Source organism: Bubalus bubalis, chromosome 11, assembly GCF_019923935.1.
Source record: "Bubalus bubalis isolate 160015118507 breed Murrah chromosome 11, NDDB_SH_1, whole genome shotgun sequence".
In the NCBI taxonomy this organism is placed as follows: Eukaryota; Metazoa; Chordata; class Mammalia; order Artiodactyla; family Bovidae; genus Bubalus; species Bubalus bubalis.
Window position 1 is genome coordinate 100,152,846 of NC_059167.1, and position 21,110 is coordinate 100,173,955.

The window sequence follows — 21,110 nt, forward strand, 5'->3', positions numbered from 1 at the left end:
AGAACCACGCAAAACTCAGTAGGATGAAGGAACTAGGGGGGAAAACAGGAGTGTTAGTAGGACTAGACCTGCCCTGGGCAGGTGGGGGAACTGAAGCAGGGGTCCGATCCCCACAGCGGGGCAACTGTCTGAGTCAGAGGAGAAGGCTGAGAGTGAAACGGCTGATCTGTGGCAGCCTAAATGGAATGAGAATCAGACAGTCCTTGCTGCAACTGTCAGGCGAGTGTATGCTTCTTGGTTCTTTGTCTTGTCACAACAATGATGGAGCGACGGACATTAAAGCCCTCAGCGTGTCACAGCTCTCAGGTCTTGAACAAACCGTGTCATAGCTCTTAGACAAATCAGTGTTACAGCTCTATTTATTTAGAAAATAGCAGGAGAATCCATCCTAAGAAGAAGAGAAGTGAGTGGAGGAGTGCGCCAGCGCCCATGCGGGGTTGGGGTGGGGGTGGGGGGTAGAAAGAGGGAGAGAGAGAGAAAGAGCGCATGCACGCAGAGAGAGGAAGAGAGAGTGTACGCACGCGCGCGCGCGCGCGAGAGAGTGCACTTGGCTCCTCCTTTTATATGTTTTCTTCCCACTGGGCCTGCCCTATGCAAATTGGGCTCAGCCAGGAATGCTGTTCTACCTGAAGTCCTCACTCCAGTCCTCAGACCTTCCTTTGACCTTCCTCTGTTCTATATTTGCGGGCTTTTTTCTTCCTTGTCTTTTAGTCACCGCCATTTTGGACTCCTTTTCCTTATTCTATCTACATAACATTCCCCCCTCAAGAGATGGGAGGCCAATTCTTTGGGAATAGGGGCATTGAGGTCTTTCTGGCTACTTCCTGCTGAACTGGGATGGCGAGGGGTATTGGGCCTCTCCTCTTGCTAGTCTCAGGCCTCAGAGTCCTTATAGCAGTGTCCATCTAAGGGTGAGTGGTATTTTCCATGGTCGGCTGTAGTTTTGTATCTTTGTTGAACTGGGACCACATGTTGTAGCTTGTTGACCTGAGCAGAGACAAACAGGTTAGGCAATTAATAATGCACGGAACAATCATAAACAGCATCAATATGGTGTGACAAGGACTAGTAGGGGCATTAGCCAATTCCAAATTCACATCGCCAGGATGGCTCAAGTCCCTCCGTGTTGAGGAATCAGAAGATTTATCTCCTGCCTGTTTTGGAGTACAATCCCTGCCAAGCTGTGCTGGCTCTTTAGAGCTATCCTGAGAAATCTTATCCCCAGAAACCACGTTTTGGGGGTGTTCATTAGAATGGCACTCATTGGTAGTCCTGAATAGGTATCTGAGATCGCCTAGGGGCTCACAGGTGTATTGAATGTCCTCTTCTGTTTTCTTCCATGGCTTGACCCATGAGTAGTGAATCCAGGAGTCATGTCCTGGTACCTTGACTGCTGTGGGGGTAGAAAGTATTATAGGGTAGGGGCCCTTCCATGTGGACTGGAGGTGAGCCTTTGGGGACCCATCTTTCCAGACTTTAATCAGGACTTGAGTCCTTGGAACATATAGTGGTGATTCCTTAGAATCTTTTGGGTCCTGGTTCATACCCCACAAGCGTATATCTTTTTGGAATTGTCCAATGGCCATGGTATAAGACTGGAGTGTCTGAACCTCTGTATCTAGGAAGAGGTCACTGACATAAACAAAAGATCTCCCATACAGCATCTCATAAGGACTAAGACCAACCTGTTCTTTAGGGCCAATATGGGTGCAGAGGAGAGCTATTGGTAAAGCCTCCTTCCATCCCAGGGAGGTCTCCTGGGTTATCTTTTTTACCGCTGATTTTAAGAATTGGTTGGTCCTTTCTACTTTTCCTGAAGACTAAGGCCTCCAGGCACAATGGAGATAATAAGTAATGCCCAATGATTTAGAGGTCACCAAGAGACCCCTCGGAGAAGGCAATGGCACCCCACTCCAGTACTCTTGCCTGGAAAATCCCATGGACAGAGGAGCCTGGTGGGCTGCAGTCCATGGGGTCGCTAAGAGTCGGAGACGACTGAGCGACTTCACTTTCACTTTTCACTTTCATGCATTGGAGAAGGAAATGGCAACCCACTCCAGTGTTCTTGCCTGGAGAATCCCAGGGATAGGGGAGCCTGGTGGGCTGCCGTCTATGGGGTCGCACAGAGTCAGACACGACTGAAGCAACTTAGCAGCAGCAGCAGCAGCAGCAGCAAGAGACCCCTTGGGTGACCTTAGAAGTAAATGATGTCCCATTGTCACTTTGTAATGACCTGGGCAGACCTAATCTTAGAATGATTTCATGGAGTTTTTTTTACTCCCTCCTCAGCCTTCTCAGTCTGGGTGGGAAAGCCTTCAATCCATCCTGTGAATGTATTTATCATGACTAGGTATTTATACCCTTGAGAAACTGGCATCGGGTGAAGTCCATCTACCAGTTCTCTCTTGGTTAGGTCCCATGCCGTTAGATGGGCTGGGCCACCTGGGGTCTTCAAGCTCCTTGGAGGTTGTTTAATTGGCAAGTGGGACAAGAGAAGACCACTTGTCTTATAGTTGTTTGGAAACCTGTTCCTCTGAAGGAACTTTCTAGTAATTTTTGGAGGGCCTTTTCCCCTAAATGAGTGGTGGCATGTAAAGAGTTAACCAACTTCCATTGGAGGTTCCAAGGCAGAAAAAAGAGTCCCTCCTTTTGGAACCACTGCATATGATCTTCTTGAAAGCCCTCACTCTTAGCTTTAAGAGTCTCACCTTCAGTATATGAAGGAATTTCTGGCAAATTAGTCTGTGGAACTAAGGTGGCAACCCCTATTAGGTCATGGTTCCATAATGCTGCTTTCTTAGCTGCCTGATCAGCTGCTTGGTTCCCTCATGCCACTTCCGTGCTCCCTTTTTGCTGTCCTTTACAGTGGGAGACTGAAACTTCAGTGGGCAGATGGACGGCCTCCAAGAGTCTAAGAATTTGATCACCATATTTGATCGGGGACCCTTGGGTGACCAAGTGGCCTCTTTCTTTCCAAATAGCTTCATGTGCATGTAGCACAAGAAAGGCATACTTGGAGTCAGTGTAAATGGCTATTCTTTTTCCTTTTCCCAGCTCTAAAGCTCGAGTCATGAACCTCATTCCATAGTTCATCAGGCACTCTATCTATCAGATCTAAGCCCTTAAATCTATTTCTCACTTCCACTGTATAATCATAAGGGATTTGATTTAGGTCATACCTGAATAGTCTAGTGGCTTTCCCTACTTTCTTCAATTTCAGTCTGAATTTGGCAATGAGGAGTTCATGATCTGAGCCACAGTCAGCTCCTGGTCTTGTTTTTGCTGACTGTATAGAGCCTCTCCATCTTTGGCTGCAAAGAATATAATCAATTTGATTTCGGTGTTGACCATCTGGTGATGTCCACGTATAGAGACTTCTCTTGTGTTGTTGGAAGAGGGTCTTTGTTATGACCAGTGCATTTTCTTGGCAAAACTCTATTAGTCTTTGCCCTGCTTCATTCCATATTTCAAGGCCAAATTTGCCTGTTACTCCAGGTGTTTCTTGACTCCCTACTTTTGCATTCCAGTCCCCTATAATGAAAAGGACACCTTTTTTGGGTGTTAGTTCTAAAAGGTCTTGTAGGTCTTCATAGAACCATTCAACTTCAGCTTCTTCAGTGTTACTGGTTGGGGCATAGACTTGGATTACTGTGATATTGAATGATTTGCCTTGGAAACGAACAGAGATCATTCTGTCGTTTTTGAGATTGCATCCAAGTACTGCATTTCAGACTCTTATGTTGACCATGATGGCTATTCCATTTCTTCTGAGGGATTCCTGCCTGCAGTAGTAGATATAATGGTCATCTGAGTTAAATTCACCCATTCCAGTCCATTTCAGTTCACTGATTCCTAGAGTGTCGACATTCACTCTTGCCATCTCTTGTTTGACCACTTCCAATTTGCCTTGATTCATGGACCTGACATTCCAGGTTCCTATGCAATATTGCTCTTTACAGCATCGGAACTTGCTTCTATCACCAGTCACACCCACAGCTGGGTATTGTTTTTGCTTTGGCTCCATCCCTTCATTCTTTCTGGAGTTATTTCTCCACTGATCTCCAGTAGCATATGGGGCACCTACTGACCTGGGGAGTTCCTGTTTCAGTATCTTATCATTTTGCCTTTTCATACTGTTCATGGGGTTCTCAAGGCAAGATTACTGAAGTGGTTTGCCATTCCCTTCTCCAGTGGACCACATTCTGTCAAATCTCTCCACAATGACCCGCCCATCTTAAGTGGCCCCACAGGCATGGCTCAGTTTCTTTGAGTTAGACAAGGCTGTGGTCCTAGTGTGATTAGATTGAGTAGTTTTCTGTGAGTATGGTTTCAGTGTGTCTGCCCTCTGATGCCCTCTTGCAACACCTACCATTTTACTTGGGTTTCTCTTACCTTGGGCTTAGGGTATCTCTTCACGGCTGCTCCAGTAAAGCGCAGCCGCTGCTCCTTACCTTGGATGAGGGGTATCTCCTCACCGCCGCCCTTCCTGTCCTTCAACGTGGGATAGCTCCTCTAGGCCCTCCTGCACCTGCGCAGCCACCGCTCCTTGGACATGGGGTTGGTCCTCCCAGCCGCTGCCCCTGACCTCGGGCTTGGGGGCGTAGGGTAGCTCCTCCCGGTCGCCGCCCCTGACCTTGGACTCAGGGTAACTCCTCTCGTCACTGCCCCTGACCTCGGACGCGGGGTAGCTCATCTCGGCTTCCCCCCCTGACCTCAGGTGCAGGGTAGCTCCTCTCGGCCGTTCCTGCACCATCACAGCCTGCCACTTTCAGCCGCTGCCCCCGACCTCGGATGTGGGGTAACTTCTCTTGGCTGCCGCCTTTCGGGCATGGGGTCCTCCCGGCTTCTGCCCCTGACCTCGAACGTGGGATAGCTCCTCTCAGCCGTGCTTAGTGCGCCGGTCGCAGCCACCTGCACTTAGTGGACCGGTCGCAGCCGCAGGAGACAGGGATCAAGACCATCCCCATGGAAAAGAAATGCAAAAAGGCAAAATGGCTGTCTGGGGAGGCCTTAGAAATAGCTGTGAAAAGAAGAGAAGTGAAAAGCAAAGGAGAAAAGGAAAAATATAAGCATCTGAATGCAGAGTTCCAAAGAATAGCCAGAAGAGATAAGAAAGCCTTCCTCAGCGATCAATGCAAAGAAATAGAGGAAAACAACAGAATGGGAAAGACTAGAGATCCCCTTCATAGCCAGCCAGAAAATTTGCTAAATATCTGACCAGTGCTCACAGTTTTCATTGGCCTGATTCTTGGCACAGAGAAGAGTAAGGACAGAAGAACCCCCGCCGGCTTGGGTAACAGCTACTGGGGCCCAGCAGATAGTGCCTTGGGACATACCAAAGAGTAGCCTCTCCAGAGTCCCTCAATTGCGCCACTGCCACCCGTCTGTTCACAGGGGGTTCAAGGAAATAAGAAATGAGAGACTGTAAAGGAATTAAGATTTTGTTAGGCATGTCCCTCCAGCCATAGGGGTGAAGATCCCCTACCTTAACTGGAGGTCTTCTGGAATCTGAGGCTGAGCCACATGAGCTTTCTGCTGAGTTTGTTTTTCGCTGTCCTGATCGCCAGCACGATGGGCCTTCCCCAGAGCTGGGTTTTCTTCGCGTTCCGCTTCTACCGCAGGAGCTTCACTGAGTGGGCTCCTGCTGTGCTTGGCCTCTTCCACGCAGAGGTTGTTTCAGCCAGGTTAAATCCGAGTCATAGCACCATAGATGTCCAGCGAGTGTATGCGTCTCAGTTCTTGTCTCGTCACAACAATGATTTGGAGCGACAGAGAGCTCTCGGGTCTTGAACAAACCATGTCGTAACTCTTAGACAAATCAGTGTTACAGCTCTATTTTATTTAGAAGATAGCAGGAGAATCCAACCTCGAAGAAGAGAAGAGAGTGGAGGAATGTGCCAGCACGCATGCGGGGGAGGGGGGTTAGAGAGAGAGAGAGAGAGCGTACACACGTGGAAGAGAGAGAGCGAGAGAGCACTGGACTCCTCCTTTTATATGTTTTCTTCCTGCTGGGCCTGCCCTATGCAAATTGGGCTCAGCCAGGAGTGCTGTTCTACCTGAAGTCCTCACTCCGGTCCTCAGAACTTCCTCTGACCTTCCTCTGTCCTATTTTCGCAGGCTTTTCCCTTCCTTGTCTTTTAGTCACCGCCATTTTGGACTCCTTTTCCCTATTCTAATGCTCAAAGTTCTCCAAGCCAGGCTTCAGCAATATGTGAACCGTGAACTTCCAGATGTTCAAGCTGGATTTAGAAAAGGCAGAGGAACCAGAGATCAAATTGCCAACATCCACTGGATCATGGAAAAAGCAAGAGAATTCCAGAAAAACATCTATTTCTGCTCTACTGACTATGCCAAAGCCTTTGACTGTGCGGATCACAATAAACTGTGGAAAATTCTGAAAGAGATGGAAATACCAGACCACCTGACCTGCCTCTTGAGAAACCTACATGAAGGTCAGGAAGCAACAGTTAGAACTGGACATGGAACAACAGACTGGTTCCAAATAGGAAAAGGAGTACATCAAGGCTGTATATTGTCACCCTGCTTATTTAACTTATATGCAGAGTACATCATGAGAAACGCTGGGTTAGAAGAAGCACAAGCTGGAATCAAGATTGCCAGGAGAAATATCAATAACCTCAGATATGCAGATGACATCACCCTTATTGCAGAAAGTGAAGAGGAACTAAAAAGCCTCTTGATGAAAGTGAAAGAGGAGAGTGAAAAAGTTGGCTTAAAGCTCAACATTCAAAAAAACAAAAAAAGCTCAACATTCAGAAAACGAAGATCATGGCATCTGGTCCCATCACTTCATGGGAAATATATGGGGAAACAGTGGAAACAGTGTCAGACTTTATTTTTCTGGGCTCCAAAATCCCTGCAGATGGTGATTACAGCCATGAAATTAAAATACGCTTACTCCTCGGAAGGAAACTTATGACCAACCTAGATAGCATATTCAAAAGCAGAGACATTGCTTTGCTAACAAAGATCTATCTAGTCAAGGCTATGGTTTTTCCAGTAGTCATGTATGGATATGAGAGTTGGACTGTGAAGAAAGCTGAGCACCAAAGAATTGATGCTTTTGAACTGTGATGTTGGAGAAGACTCTTGAGAGTCCCATGGACTGCAAGAAGATCCAACCAGTCCATTCTAAAGGAGATCAGTCCTGGGATTTCTTTGGAAGGAATGATGCTAAAGCTGAAACTCCAGTACTTTGGCCACCTCATGCGAAGAGTTGGCTCATTGGAAAAGACTGATGCTGGGAGGGATTGGGGGCTGGAGGAGAAGGGGATGGCAGAGGATGAGATGGCTGGATGGCATCACCGACTCGATGGACTTGAGTCTGAGTGAACTCCGGGAGTTGATGATGGACAGGGAGGCCTGGCGTGCTGCAATTCATGGGGTCACAAAGAGTAGGACACCACTGAGCGAGTGAACTGAACTGAACTGAACACAACCATACATATGCCGGGTAGGAATGCAGATTTCCTGGAAGGGGCAGCGGCTGGGAGCTGGTGTTTAGGGATTGTGGACCAATCCCAGTGCGAGGGCTGCTGTTGACTGTGGAGAGACAGACTGAGGGGATGTGAGGGAGGAGATCGTGGTGGGAAATGCCTGTGGAGGAAAGCCAGGAGGCCATGGAAGCAAGGCGATTCTGCTGATACTTCTCTCTCCACATGCCAGCATCAGCATCTGAACAACAGAGGCTGGCCCATCAAACGCCTGACACACTGAACTACAGAGCAGGACCCCACTCCTTGTGCTCCTTTCAGTGACTGATGCACCGAAATACAGAGCAGGACCCCACCCAGGGTGGCCCTCTAAATGCCTGAAGCCGGAACAACAGAGATGGACCCCAGGCAAGGGATCCCTCTAAGTGCCTGAATGGGGGGAGCTATGGAGAAAGACTGGCCAAAGAGGCCTCCTGATCACCAGCTACAAGAGGCTGGAAAGAAAGCCTCTGATCAGGCCATAACTCCTGCCACGGAGGCAGTCTGTGTCCCTGCACACTTGGCACCGGCACGGTCCCCCCAATCCAGGCAGCTGCACCACCTTCACGCTCAACCCTCACTGGGACAGAGCTGCCACAGGCAAAAAAAAAAAAGTCTTGTGTTTATACTTGCAGGGTCGCTTTAGTTCTGTCCGACTCTTTGCGACCCTGTAGACTGTGGCTTGCCAGGCTCCTCTGTCAGAGAGGGGTTCTCCAGGCAGGAATACTGTAGCATATTGGCCAATACTGGTTGCCATACCCTTCTAGAGCGCTATATTTCCTGCTGCCCTAGCCACCAACCCCCCGGGTACCTGGTGCTGCCAGAACCCCTGCAACCCAGGAAGCTGCACCACCTCCACACCTGGCCCTCACAGGGCAAACCCGAGTCCTCCAGGGCAGCCTCAGGACCTAAACCTCAGTGGATGACCCACATGCAGAGGTGGAAATAAAACCACAGTTGAAACCCAGGGGCAGTGTGGCTAAGGAAGAAGACCCAAAACCTTCCCACCAGCTGTACAAGCTGCAGATTACATCCACACAATCAACTAGGCAGACTCTGTGTCTATGGAATATATAAAAGGCCACTGAGAGCTCCCACAGAAGAAAACGCGCTAGCTCTTATAGCTGTGGACACTGGAGGCAAGAACACCCAGGAGTAGGGACAGATGAGAATCTGAGCTGCCCCACAGCAGGTCCAGTGATCAGCACAGTGTTGGAGGGCATCCTAGGGAGGTAAGGTGGACTGGGATTCCCAGGGCAGGAAAGGACTCTGACAGCAGTGATTCAAGAAAAACCTTTATTATTTTCAGTTTTTGACTTGTTCTGTAGATTATTTTGGATTTTTTTAAACCTTTTTTGCCCCTCTGTTGTAGGTGTCAGTTTTATTGGCACTAAGAAATCCAATTACGCTTTTAAGCTTTTTTTTTTCCTCAGTCACATTTTTTATTTTTTCATTACCCTCTGCCTCTATGTTGGGTTTTTGCAGTTCTATGGCGTGTAACTTTTTTTTTTTTCTCCTTTCTCTTTTTTTAATTTTTATTTTTTTAAACCTATTATATTTTTTCTACATCTATTCCTTCATCTGCCTTTCCTATTATTCTTTTCCTCTTGCAGTTAATCTTTAACGTATATAAATCTTTACCTCTATTTAACTTTGCATATGTATTCTTTTCTTTCTCTCCTTTTCTCTCAACGTATTTGTTAGTTTTATTTTCATTGCTTTATTCCCCAATTGACACTTTGCTTTAGCTTTTCCAGTTTGTGCTTTAGTTAGTTTTGTTCCTGTAGATATAATTTTTGGTTTCCTTTGTTTGCCGGGTCAATCTGTTGTATTTAATTTTTGTTGGACTGTTTTGATTTTGCATATGGGTATATATGTATATGTGTTTATTCAGTCACACTTTCTATTGTTATAAACCTCTGCCTCTACATTAGGCTTTTGCAGTTCTGTAGAGTTTTCCTTTTTTTTTTCCCCTTTTTTCTTTCTTCTTCCATTTTTTTCTCTTTTCTCTCTTTCATAATTTTAATTTTTTAAACCTATTATATTTTTTCTACATTTATTCCTTCATTTGCCTTTCCTACTGTTCTTTTCCCCTTGAAGTTAATCTTTAATGTATGTAAATCTTCTTTATCTTCCTCTATTTAACTTTGAATATCTATTCTTTCTTTCTTTCCTTTCCTCTCAACATATTTGTTAGTTTTGTTTTCATTGCTTTATTCCCTACTTGGCACCTTGCTTTAGTTTTGTTTTCTGGTTTGTGTTTAAGTTAGTTTTGTTCTTAACTGGTAAATATAATTTTTTATTTGCTTTGTTCGCTGGATCAATCTACCGTACTTTATTTTTGTTGGACTGTTTCACTTCACTCATAGGTGTATACATATATGTGTATATTCCATTATTTTAATTATTATCTGCCTGATTTTGTAACTGCCATTTGTATGGGGTTCATCTTTGATTTCTCATTTTTGGATATTTGTTTTACTCTCCCTTAATGCCATAAAAAACCACTTCTGGAATCTTCGTTCCTGACCAGAGATCAAACCCTGAGCCTTTGGAGTGGGAACACTGACTCCGAGACCCTAGACTACCAGAGAACTCACCCTGCTGCTGCTGCTGCTGCTAAGTAGCATCAGTCATGTCCGACTCTGTGCGACCCCATAGATGGCAGTTAACCAGGCTCCCCTGTCCCTGGGATTCTCCAGGCAAGAACACTGGAGTGGGTTGCCATTTCCTTCTCCAATGCATGAAAGTGAAAAGGCAATGGCACCCCACTCCAGTACTCTTGCCTGGAACTCACCCTAGGGAGTATCAAATAGTGAGACTCACACAAAGGAAACCACTTTATTACAAGACCCAGCATCACCCAATCACCAGTAGCACCCTATGCAGGACGCCTCATCTAAACAACAAACAAAACAAAAATACAAACTCAATCATCAGCAGACAGGAGTACCACCTCACTCAGCCTTGCCCATCAGAGGAAAAACCTCAGTAAAGAAAACTGAAATTGTATCAAGCATCTTCTCAGAACCACAATGCTATGAAACTAGATATCAATTACGAGAAAAAAAAAGTGTAAGAAACACAAACACATGGAGATTACACAACACATTTCTAAATAACCAACAAGTTACTGAAGAAATCAAAAGGGAAATAAAAAAATTTCTAGAAACAAATGACAACAAGAACACAACAACTCAAAATCTGTGGGATGCAGCAAAAGCAGTCCTAAGAGGGACGTTGATAGCAGTACAATCCTACCTCAAGAAACAAGAAAAACATCGAAAAGACAGCCTACCCTTACACCTAAATCAACTGAGAAAAGAAAAAAAAAAAAACAAAACAAAAAAAAAAACCAGTGTTAGTATTAGGAAAGAAATCATAAAGATCCGAGCAGAAATAAATGAAAAATAAATGAAGGAAACAATAGTAAAGGTTAATAAAATACAAGTATTCTACTTATTAAAAATAAATCACAGTAAATAAGAACCCCTAGTCATTAAAACTTAGCCTTGAGGTGGAATCAAGCACACAGGAACATCAGCGCATGTCTAGAGACGTGTCCCCTTCACGCTCGCTCACGCCCATCGGGGACAGGCCTCTGACCGCTCCCTGCACTGATGTACGGGGAGAGGTCTGCTGACACTTCTGGGATAGAGGCAGCTGCTGCCGTGAGGACACAGGTCTGCAGTTATTCCTCTCTGCCCCCAAAGGACTGAGCTTGTCTGAGAATGCAGCCCACGTGGAGCGGACAGAGCTGCCCTACATAAAGAATTCTGTCCCGTTTCCACTATTTAATCCTTGATGTAAGCTATTGAGCATTCCACTAGGACATATCAGTCAATCATCTACATGCCAGTTTGGAGGAGGTCAGTTGAACTCTCTGTCTCAGCTGTAAAATTCCTAAATGATACACATGTAAAAGATATTTGAGGCTGAGGAGGTTTTGCTTTAGCAAACGATGGCCTGCCAAGCTGTAACTCCAGCAGAACTCCCCACAATGGGAACATGTGAACCTGATACAAAGCTGCCCTGTGGCTATAATTCATGTGTAGCAATAAGCTGTCATCCATCAACTGCATCCCTCATCTTAGCATCTACTCTCCTACTACAGCAGCATTAGGTAATGTATTGTTTTCCAGAGTTGTCATAACAAGTCAGCAAAAACAATGGAAATTTACTCTCTCACAGTTCTAAAAGTCCAAAATCAAGATGCTGGTGGCCACACTCCCTCCAGAGGGTCTAGGGTCCACTCCTTGCCTCTCCCAAACTCTGGGCATTCCTGGGCTTGTGGGTACATCACTCCTCTCTCTGCCTCCATGGTCACAAGGCCTTTTTTCCCTTATTTGTCTAATCTGCCCACCTCTTAAAAGGTCACTTGTCATTGGATTTAGGGCCCACACAGGGCTTCCCTCATAGCTCAGTTGGTAAAGAATCTGCCCGCAGTTTAGGAGACCTGGGTTTGATTCCTGAGTCAGGAAGATCCCCTGGAGACGGAAATGGCAACACACTCCAGTATTCTTGCCTGGAGAATCCCATGGATAGAGGGGCCTGGCAGGCTACAGTCCATGGGGTCACAAGAGTTGGACACGACTTAGTGGCTAAACCACCAAACCACAGATAAGCCAAGATGATCTCCTCACTCGTCATCTTTCATTTCACCTGCAAAGATGCTTTTTTTCCAAATAAAGTACCATAGGAAATGGACATATGTTTTGGGGTGCCACTACTGAGCCCACCACTGGTCACTAATGTCATTTAAAACCTGTCACAGATCGTAAGAGATCTTCTTGAGGAAACACTCTTTGACATGGTGGTTCCCAAACTCTGCTTACACACTAGAGTCATGTGGAAAAGTCCTAACGCCCTGCTGGCACCCCCAGGCCAAACAAACTGCAATGTTGGAGGAGAACCAGGCATCAGCAGTTTCTAAAGATGCCCCAGGTCATTCTAATGTGCTACAAGATTTGGAAACAGCTGCTTTCATAGCAGTTCTTTGTTTCTATATGTTTTCACTACCTTCAAGTTCAAAACGCTCCAGTTATACTTTTTTCTGCATGCTTATTAAACTTTTCCCTTGTGGTTATCTGTATTAAAATGAAGCCTTTTATAAAAACAAAAGAATATTTTATTGAATATATGGTTATGTTTTTCTATTGATTGTGCTCTGAGATCTTAGGACCTGCTTTTACCCCAGAGATCCACAAATCTGCAGGTCTTTGCCTCAGAATACATATTTCTGCCAAAGGCAAAAACAAGCTCCTTCGGATTTAATTCCTTTGAGTATATCATTGTACCCACTGGAAATCCATATCATTTTAAATAATTGCTCTAAAAAGAATGATTAAACATTTAGAGCTTTAAGGTCTATAAAGTATTAACCTTGGAGAATAAAGGAAGAGATGGGGTTTTAACAGAATCTTGATATGAGTATGGAAAAGAGGTACTCATGGCTTGGAGTACTTTCAAGTGAGGTCCATGATCTCAGAGAGGATCAGAATAGTATTTGTCTTGAGACATGCTAAGTTGATCTTTACAAAGAGAAGTTCACCTTGAGCCACATATGTGGTCAAATTAGCTCTTAGATATTGAAACCAGAGACCACCTTTCCATTTGTATTCATCTTTTCATTTTTATTATTAACTTCTAATCAAACTTGCCAAAATTCCAGTGAAATATTTTAAGTAAAAATATTTCCCAGTATATATCTCTCTTCACACTAAATCTTAAAGTTCTCCACAAGGATACAGCCAAAAGTTGCATGATTCAAAAGTTCAGAACAGAGAAGAACACAGCTTGTACTTTACCGAAGGAAGAGTTTACACTTTATCTATTTTCTATTACTGCAAGTGATTTTTTCCTGTGATATAAGTTTGAACCCCAGAATAAGGTATTTTTCAACATAGTTAATTTTAATATGTATTTATAGACTAATAAGATTCTTTTCACCTGGTATACCCATATTTGATAAAGAGTTTAATAAATCCCGTATACTATACTCTCTGTCCCCCAAGATCTTATAGCCAAAAGACATAGAAGGGCACAGATCAAAATGATTAAGCAAATACCTACTTAATGCCTACTTTATGCAATGCATTTTTCTAGGAATAAGATACCAGAGTTCTGATGCCATTCCTAGGCTGCAGAGATTTTGCTTGGCCTTCGTTGAAGACTAGGACTTGGACAAGGAGAGCTGCTAAGTAAGAAAATCAATAGGAGGAAAGGAGCACTGATACCAAAATACCTGCCAGGGGAGCAGATATTTGGTCATTGTTGGTAATTAATTGCACCCCAGCCTTCCTTTGGAGATTGACTCCTTTTTCACTCTCAGTCTGCCACAGTTTACAGATCCTGACAGAAGACACAAAACTCTCGGGTCAGAGTAAAAACACTTGGCTACTCACAGCAACAGCAGTCACCAGAGTACTTGCGTTTTCTTGTGTCAGCTCCATGGGCCCTGGTTCCTGGAAGGCAATGCAAAGAGTCAAGGGACACCTGCATATACAGCAGGGTGAGTTGCAGGAACCTTAGCTTTTTTACAAGGACAGTAAGCTTGCCTCTCATTTGTTTCAGAAGGAGACACTGTCTCTGTCTTCCAAGGCTGTTTGCTATACAAATGTGAACACAGAACAAAGTGCGATGTTCACCACCCTAGTTGCATTCGGGTTAAGTGGTGACCCACCGCTGACCCACAGTGCACTCTGAGAGGAAACTGAGGTAACGGCATGAGGCAGTCTGTGCTTTGGACAAGGAGGTCCCTTATACAGTTAGATGTGTATCTGACCCCAGGTTCTTGCATCTCCTCATACATAGAAAAGCACTAAAGTCATTCACCTGAGATATCTGTTTTTGGTGATTAGCAATAATCTTTTGTCAAGATGTATGCTTGACTGTATATATTCCCTAGCCAAAAGTCAGGTATAAACTGGTTTCTCCCCTACCTTTTCAGAGCAGTTTCCTCAGAGCTAAGTCATTGCCTCTTGGGCTACAGTCTTCAGGAATAAAATTTAAAATAATAAAATAATTAAATTTAAAATTCACAACTCTTAAGCTGTGTATTTTCCTTTAAGTCAAGACAAACACTGAAAACAAAACAAAGTCACTCAGTGCCTCTGCTCAAAAGAAATACAGAAATGCATGAGATACAGGGAGAACTGTCTACTGATGTACACAGTTTTTGTTTTTCACTTCATTCTGCCCAAGAAGTATACTGAGTATCACTTCAGTCAGTTCAGGCGTGTCCCACTCTTTGTGACCCCATGGACTGCAGCACACCAGGCCTCCCTGTCCATCACCAACTCCCAGAGCTTGCTCAAACGCATGTCCATCAAGTCGGTGATACCATCCAACCATCTCATCCTCTGTCGTCCCCTTCTCCTCCTGCCCTCAGTCTTTCCCAGCATCAGGGTCTTTTCCAGTGAGTCAGTTCACATACAACCACTCAATTCAAAACTGCTAGTCATCTGGAGCTTGTTTCCTTAATTTCCCAGTGAAAAGTAAGGACCAGAATATCCACATTATATGCTGTACTTAACAAGGACTCAGAAATGCATAGAAACCTCACTGAGAAAGTTGGTCCAAGACAACAGTCCCCAAATTCTAACCCCTGAGAGAGGGCTTTGGATTTCACAGTCATAGACAGTACACAGCCATTTTAAGAAATCATCTGTTTTTTACTCATGTAAAGAACAATGTCTTCTGAACTTTGGTAAATAATCTAGCTCAGTTCCCAGTCTACTTTCACACTACCTCATTTCAAAGATTAGTATGCATCATGAAAGCAAAAACAACATTTTCCTCATTCCTTTTGTCTGAAAACAAAGTGAAACATTTTTTGTTTGAGAGAGGTGGTTTAATTACAAATAGAAGGAATTTCTACACAGTGTGGGGGAAAACTGAGGGAGCTCATCCCCATTAAGAAATTATGTCAGTGAATTTTTTCAGATTAGAAAAACCCATGGGTAAGAAATGCAAAATAAGTTATGCGTGCTAATTCGCTTCAGTATTGTCTGACTCTTTATGGCCCCATGGACTGTAGCCCATAAGACTCCTCTGCCCATGGGATTCTCCAGGCAAGAATACTGGAATGGGTTGCCATTCCCTTCTCCAGGGTATCTCCCTGACCCAGGGGTCGAACCTGGGTCTCTTATGTATCCTGCATTGGCAGATGACTTCTTTACCACTGCGCCCCCTGGGAAGCCCAAAACAAGTTATACAGAACACTTAAATATTAAGGGAAATTATACCGAACCATGAAATGAGCTCTAATGTGACATTAAATATACACATACTAAGCTAATTCGTAACTGGTTTCTTAAGTCTTATGATCATATTCTGATCTCTGAAAGTGGAATTTAGTATGATGAAACACAATGGAATTCTTCTTAATGAACCACTCATATTATAGTCTTTTTCTCTGCTCTTTTTTAACCAGGTAAAAGAATGATTCACTATCAACTAAAGAATCTGAAGATTTAGAATAAAGTTGCTACCAAATATACAAACTCAGGACACTCAAAAGGTATGCCCCACAGAGAAGCTCCCCTAGCAACACCTCTATGATTTATTTATTCCTAGACAGTTCTCAAGTTTGTTTTCACATAAGGCAATAGAGAGTCCCTATTTTTAAGTGAAAGTGAATATTTATGAGCACTCATTGTGCATGCAAGTATGCTCAGTCACTTCTGACTCCTTGTGACCCGATGGACTATAGCCTGCCAGGCTCTTCTATCCATGAAATTTCCCAGGCAAGAATACTGGAGTGGGCTGTCATTTCCTACTCCAGGGGATCTTTCTGACTCAAGGATCAAACTCACGTCTCTTGCGTCTCCAGCATTGGCAGGTGGATTCTTTACCACTGTGCCACTTATTAAAGTGCAGCACTTATTAAATATTACACATATTAACCCATGTGTCTGAAAGCCACCCTTTGAAGATGTTTGATCCTTCCCATGTTCAGACAGGGACACAGATGCAACCTGGCCAAGTCCCAGTGCAGGGAATGGTGCAGTCTGGAATTGAGCCCAAAGCCTGCACTCTCACCTCTACACCCACTGCCCTTAGGAACAGTAGCCCATATTCCCTACCGAGTGGACAGCAGTCAGAATCAACCCTCAAGGTGTTCAGCATTTTCACAATACATTTCTAGAATTTAAAAATGTCAAGGGTTTTCTCACTTCAATTTGTTGTGGCTGTCATTTGTCATACTATATAGTTAAAGAATTTTTATTGATTTATTAAGGCTGTCAATTTCCCACCCTTGGTTGAGATAGGCAGAAAAAATGTCCATTTTTAAAATCCTGCCTATAACTCTTCTAAAGTGCTGAAACACCCACTATCTAGTAGCAGAAGGAAGGCATTTACATTTCAGTCCAATCTAGTAATCTGTCTGTCTGCGATCATACTCTGAAGTATCTCTTGAAGAAACTCATTGATCTCTCCTGGGATCATATTGGAGATACAGACAAACATCTACTGGGACTCTCAGGCTCAGGCCAAGGCCAGACTTTCAGAACTCCTCCATCCACCACCCTTGTCCTCAGATGGGGCGCTGCTCATGGCAATGAACAAAAGGATCTAATAATCTGAGTGGTGTCCTCTTGTTTCTCTGACCTCTAGATCGACTGAACTAGTCAGACTGGTCACTTGTCCCTCTGCCAACACTTACAACAGAAATACACACCTGGTATAGTTTGTAGCTTGGTGTCTTTGGTTTGTTGTGGGCCTAGCATTACTTGTTGGCTTACTTGGCCCCTGGAAGTGTGTGTCTCTTGTATGATCCTGGCCCACAGGTTCTGCCTTGCAGTCTTCAGCTACATGGTAATTTCCTCCCACTCTCCCCTATTCACACCTAGAACAAATGGCAAAATTTTCTGTCATTCCTAAAGAATATTGGAAGTGTCTGGTTCTTGTCTAGGCCATGAACGAAAGGTGAGTGAGAAAACTAAGCTTAGCCCCTCTTTTACAACTAAAACCACTAAGTCACCAAGTTTAATTTGATGTTGTCTCTCCCACAAATTGGGGCTTCCCAGGTGGTGCAGTGGTAAAGAATCCACCTGCCAATGTAGGAGATGTGGGTTCAATCCCTGGGTCAGGAAGATCCCCTAAAGAAGGAAATGGCAACCCACTCCAGTATTCTTGTCTGGGAAATCCCATAGACAGAGGAGCCTGGCAGGCTACAGTCCATGGAATCAGATAAGAGTCAGACACAACTTAGAGACTAAACAGCATCAACTTCCATAAATTAGGTTGTAACTTACAAAATTAATCCCCTACTCCCACACCAAAATGCCAATCAGGGACATAGGTCCCTGATCTTGTCATTTCCTTTAGATTATTTAACATATTTTAGCCCAGAGAGGAGAGACTGGGATGTCTCTCATTCTCTACCGTCAACTTAAAAAATATTCACAACATAAAAGTTGAGGGTAATCTTTCATTTGGCAGGAATTTTTAGGACTTCAAGCCTGGAAGGTAGCATCTCAAGTCACACTGAGAGAACTGTTCTGAGGAGTTGAAGGGGGAGCTAGGATATATATGAGTTTCACAACAAAGGGCAGGTAATCAGAACATCAATAGATTACGGTTGAAGAAAACCAGAAATTGCAAGTTAAATAATGTAGTGCTTTTCTATGTATGGGAAGATGCAAGAGGTTGGGTTTACTGAAATCATTCCTCTGATATGCACCTCAGCTATTTGTGACCAGTATCCTATGTTTTCGTATCCTGAGGTTCCTCAGGGTTCAGCCGTTGGGAGTGGTTGCAGTCTGATGCCTGCTAGATGGCAAGTGTTCCTTCTTCGCTGAGTTCTCTCAGGCTCAGTAGCTCTCCACAGGCTGTGGCTGCAGCCACTAATGACTATGATATCTTTTGTTTACTGACATGGCAGGAAATACTCCATTTCTCACTATTTACTCTACCTCTCTCCTCCATCTTTATTCCATAATCCCTCATGACAAGAGGATTTCATTTCATCCTTGAGGCCATATGCCTCATGGAATAGCCACAGATGGACATTTATTTTTGTTTACCTTTATTGAAGAAGCTCGGATACTCTAATCCAAACCCCCCCTTGTTTTGCTCTTGATGTGCTAAATTTGAGAAAATTGTCTCTTCCTCAATAAAGTTTGTCTTACAAGCCTGTTGCCTTAATGCAAAATCCTGTTTCATATGGCAGAAATTGAATTTGAATTCCTTCTTTCTCTTTATATTCCTACTGTAACAATCCTATAATTTCATCCCCACCATCAGCCATATGAATCCTTCAGGCTGTAGAAGAAAAATACATGCAAGGAGACAAAACAGAAAAATACAAGACATTTTTAAGAATAGTATCCCAGTTGCACTCATGTTTAACATCAATAAGCATGTGCATATTTTCCATTATTCTTACATGCAAATATTGCTTCTACTTTTTTAAAAACATGTTTCCACACAGCAGAAACTAATGCAACACTGTAAAGCAGCTATACTCCAATACCTATGTAAAACTCTCTGATAGATAAATTAAGTTCATTAAAGCCCCTGAGGTTAAAAAAAAAAAAGTTTTCTTATTCAATCTTGAAGACATCCTTTTATAACATATGCCACTCATGAGCTATTAAATTGACCTTTCTCTTGATTAATAGTGGATCTGGGTCAGAAAGATCCCCTGGAGGAGGGCATGGCAACCCACTCCAGTATTCTTGCCTGGAGAATCCCATGGACAGAGGAGCCTGGTGGGGTCGAGTCCATAGGGTCACAAAGAGTCAGACACAACTGAAGTGACTGAGCACACATTGCAGATATATACGTCTTTACTACTAAGATAAAACTACAAGGGATAATTACCGTAATGTCAGAAAGTGCTCTTCACTTTATTTCCATCATTTAGCAACAGTTTGCCTAGGTATCACTTCATTTCTGAGAAACCTTTACCATGGTCACTGTCATTTTACAGTGTATTTAGTCGTGTGGACATTCAGGGGTGATAAACTATCTTCCCATTTTCTCCTGGTGTCAGCGACAACAGCAAGCAGAAGCAAATGCCTAAGATCTCAGCTCTCCTGAAGACAGAAAAAGGAATACAACACACCAAACAGAAGCAGTGTGATCCATGTAACTAACCATCAGGGAAGTGCAAATAAAAACTGCAGTGAGATCACCGCATGCTGTCAGAATGGCTAGTGGCAAAAAGACAACCAACCATAAATGTTGGCAAAAATGCAGAGAAAAAGGGAGCCCAGGTATACTGCTGATGGTCATGTAAACTGGCACAACCACTGTGGAAAAGTATGGAGATTCCTCTAAAAATTAAAAATAGAACTAGCTTATGATCTAGCAGTTTCACTTCTGAGTATTTATCCAGAGAAAAATGAAATCACCAATTCAAAAAGATACCCACCACCCCTGTATTGACTGCAGCATTATTCACAGAAACAAAGACAGAGAACCCAAGTGCCCATCAGTAGATGAATAGATAAAGATCATGTGCTCCTGGAACCAGAGAATGAAAATGTACAAAAACCCTTAAATTTATGTAAGGTCTCTATCACCCGTTAGCCCATTGCCCAAGGAAATAGGCTCACACCGCGCTCCGCTAGGAGACCGCCTCTGCGAGGTCTTCCGAGCCAGCCCCCGTGATGCTCCCGCCCAGGAGGCTCACCAGCGAGACGCCCACTGCGCTCGGCCAGGTCTGCAGCCAGACGCCAGACCTTCGTGCGTCGTGTCCACTGGAGCTGCGCCACCAGAAGCGACTACTACCGCTCCTGCTTCCCCCTGGTACGGGGCTGCACTGCGTCGTGCGGGCGGACCTCTGCACCCCAAGCTGTCCAAACACGGTCAACGCCCAGGTCTAGGGTGTCCTGCATCTTCGGAAGAACACCACGCTGAAAAGAGGCTCCAAATCCGGTACTGCAGGTGGTGCCGGCTGCCCTGCGGCATCCGCCTCATCGTCCCCAGAAGCAGGCAATTTATCTTGATTAAACTACCCCCAGACCAACAAACGTCAAGAACATCGGTTAGGATTAGGAAAGTCAAACCAACCAACACGTTCAAAAGCTAATTGGCAGCATACTACTCAGAAAGATTTTGTCATCAGAGAAAACTTTGAAACTAGCATTAATTCATGAATTCTGTGCTTCAGAGTACCAGGCCGGGCCCAGTTTTTCTAGTCAAACACTTAAGAATATCCTCCTTTCTCTTGTGCTGGGACACTCCTCAAGGATGAAAATGCTAACCCAAATAAGAATACATAATGCTCCAACCCCAAATTGTAGACGTGTAGTTTTTCACGGTAACAGACGTTTGCGCTCTGGTATTCATAGCCGCAGCGTTCACAATAGCCAAGAGACCAAAGCAAACCAAGTATCTATTGACAGACGCATTAACAAATTATGGTGATGCATATATATGTGTTTATATTTGTATACACACACACATACACAAACTGGAATATTATTTATCCTTAAAAACAAAGGAAATTGTGACACACGCTACAACATGGATACACCTTAAAAACATGAAACAGGCCAGCCACAAAAGGACAAATATTGTATGATTCCACTTCTATGAAGTATCTGGAAGAGTCAAATTCATATAGACAGAAAGGAGAACGCTGGTTGCCAGGGCCTGGGGAAA

The 21,110-nt window shown here is 44.0% G+C and overlaps 1 long non-coding RNA gene across 1 annotated transcript; it reads right to left on the minus strand.

Annotated features, from left to right (window-relative positions):
- Positions 1-797: 797 nt before the first annotated feature.
- On the minus strand, positions 798-20,914 carry LOC123328306. The gene is made up of 3 exons (XR_006543148.2): positions 20,137-20,914; positions 13,898-13,957; positions 798-987 (listed from the first exon to the last, which is right to left on the minus strand). It is a non-coding gene; the product is annotated as an uncharacterized LOC123328306 (long non-coding RNA).
- Positions 20,915-21,110: the final 196 nt, after the last annotated feature.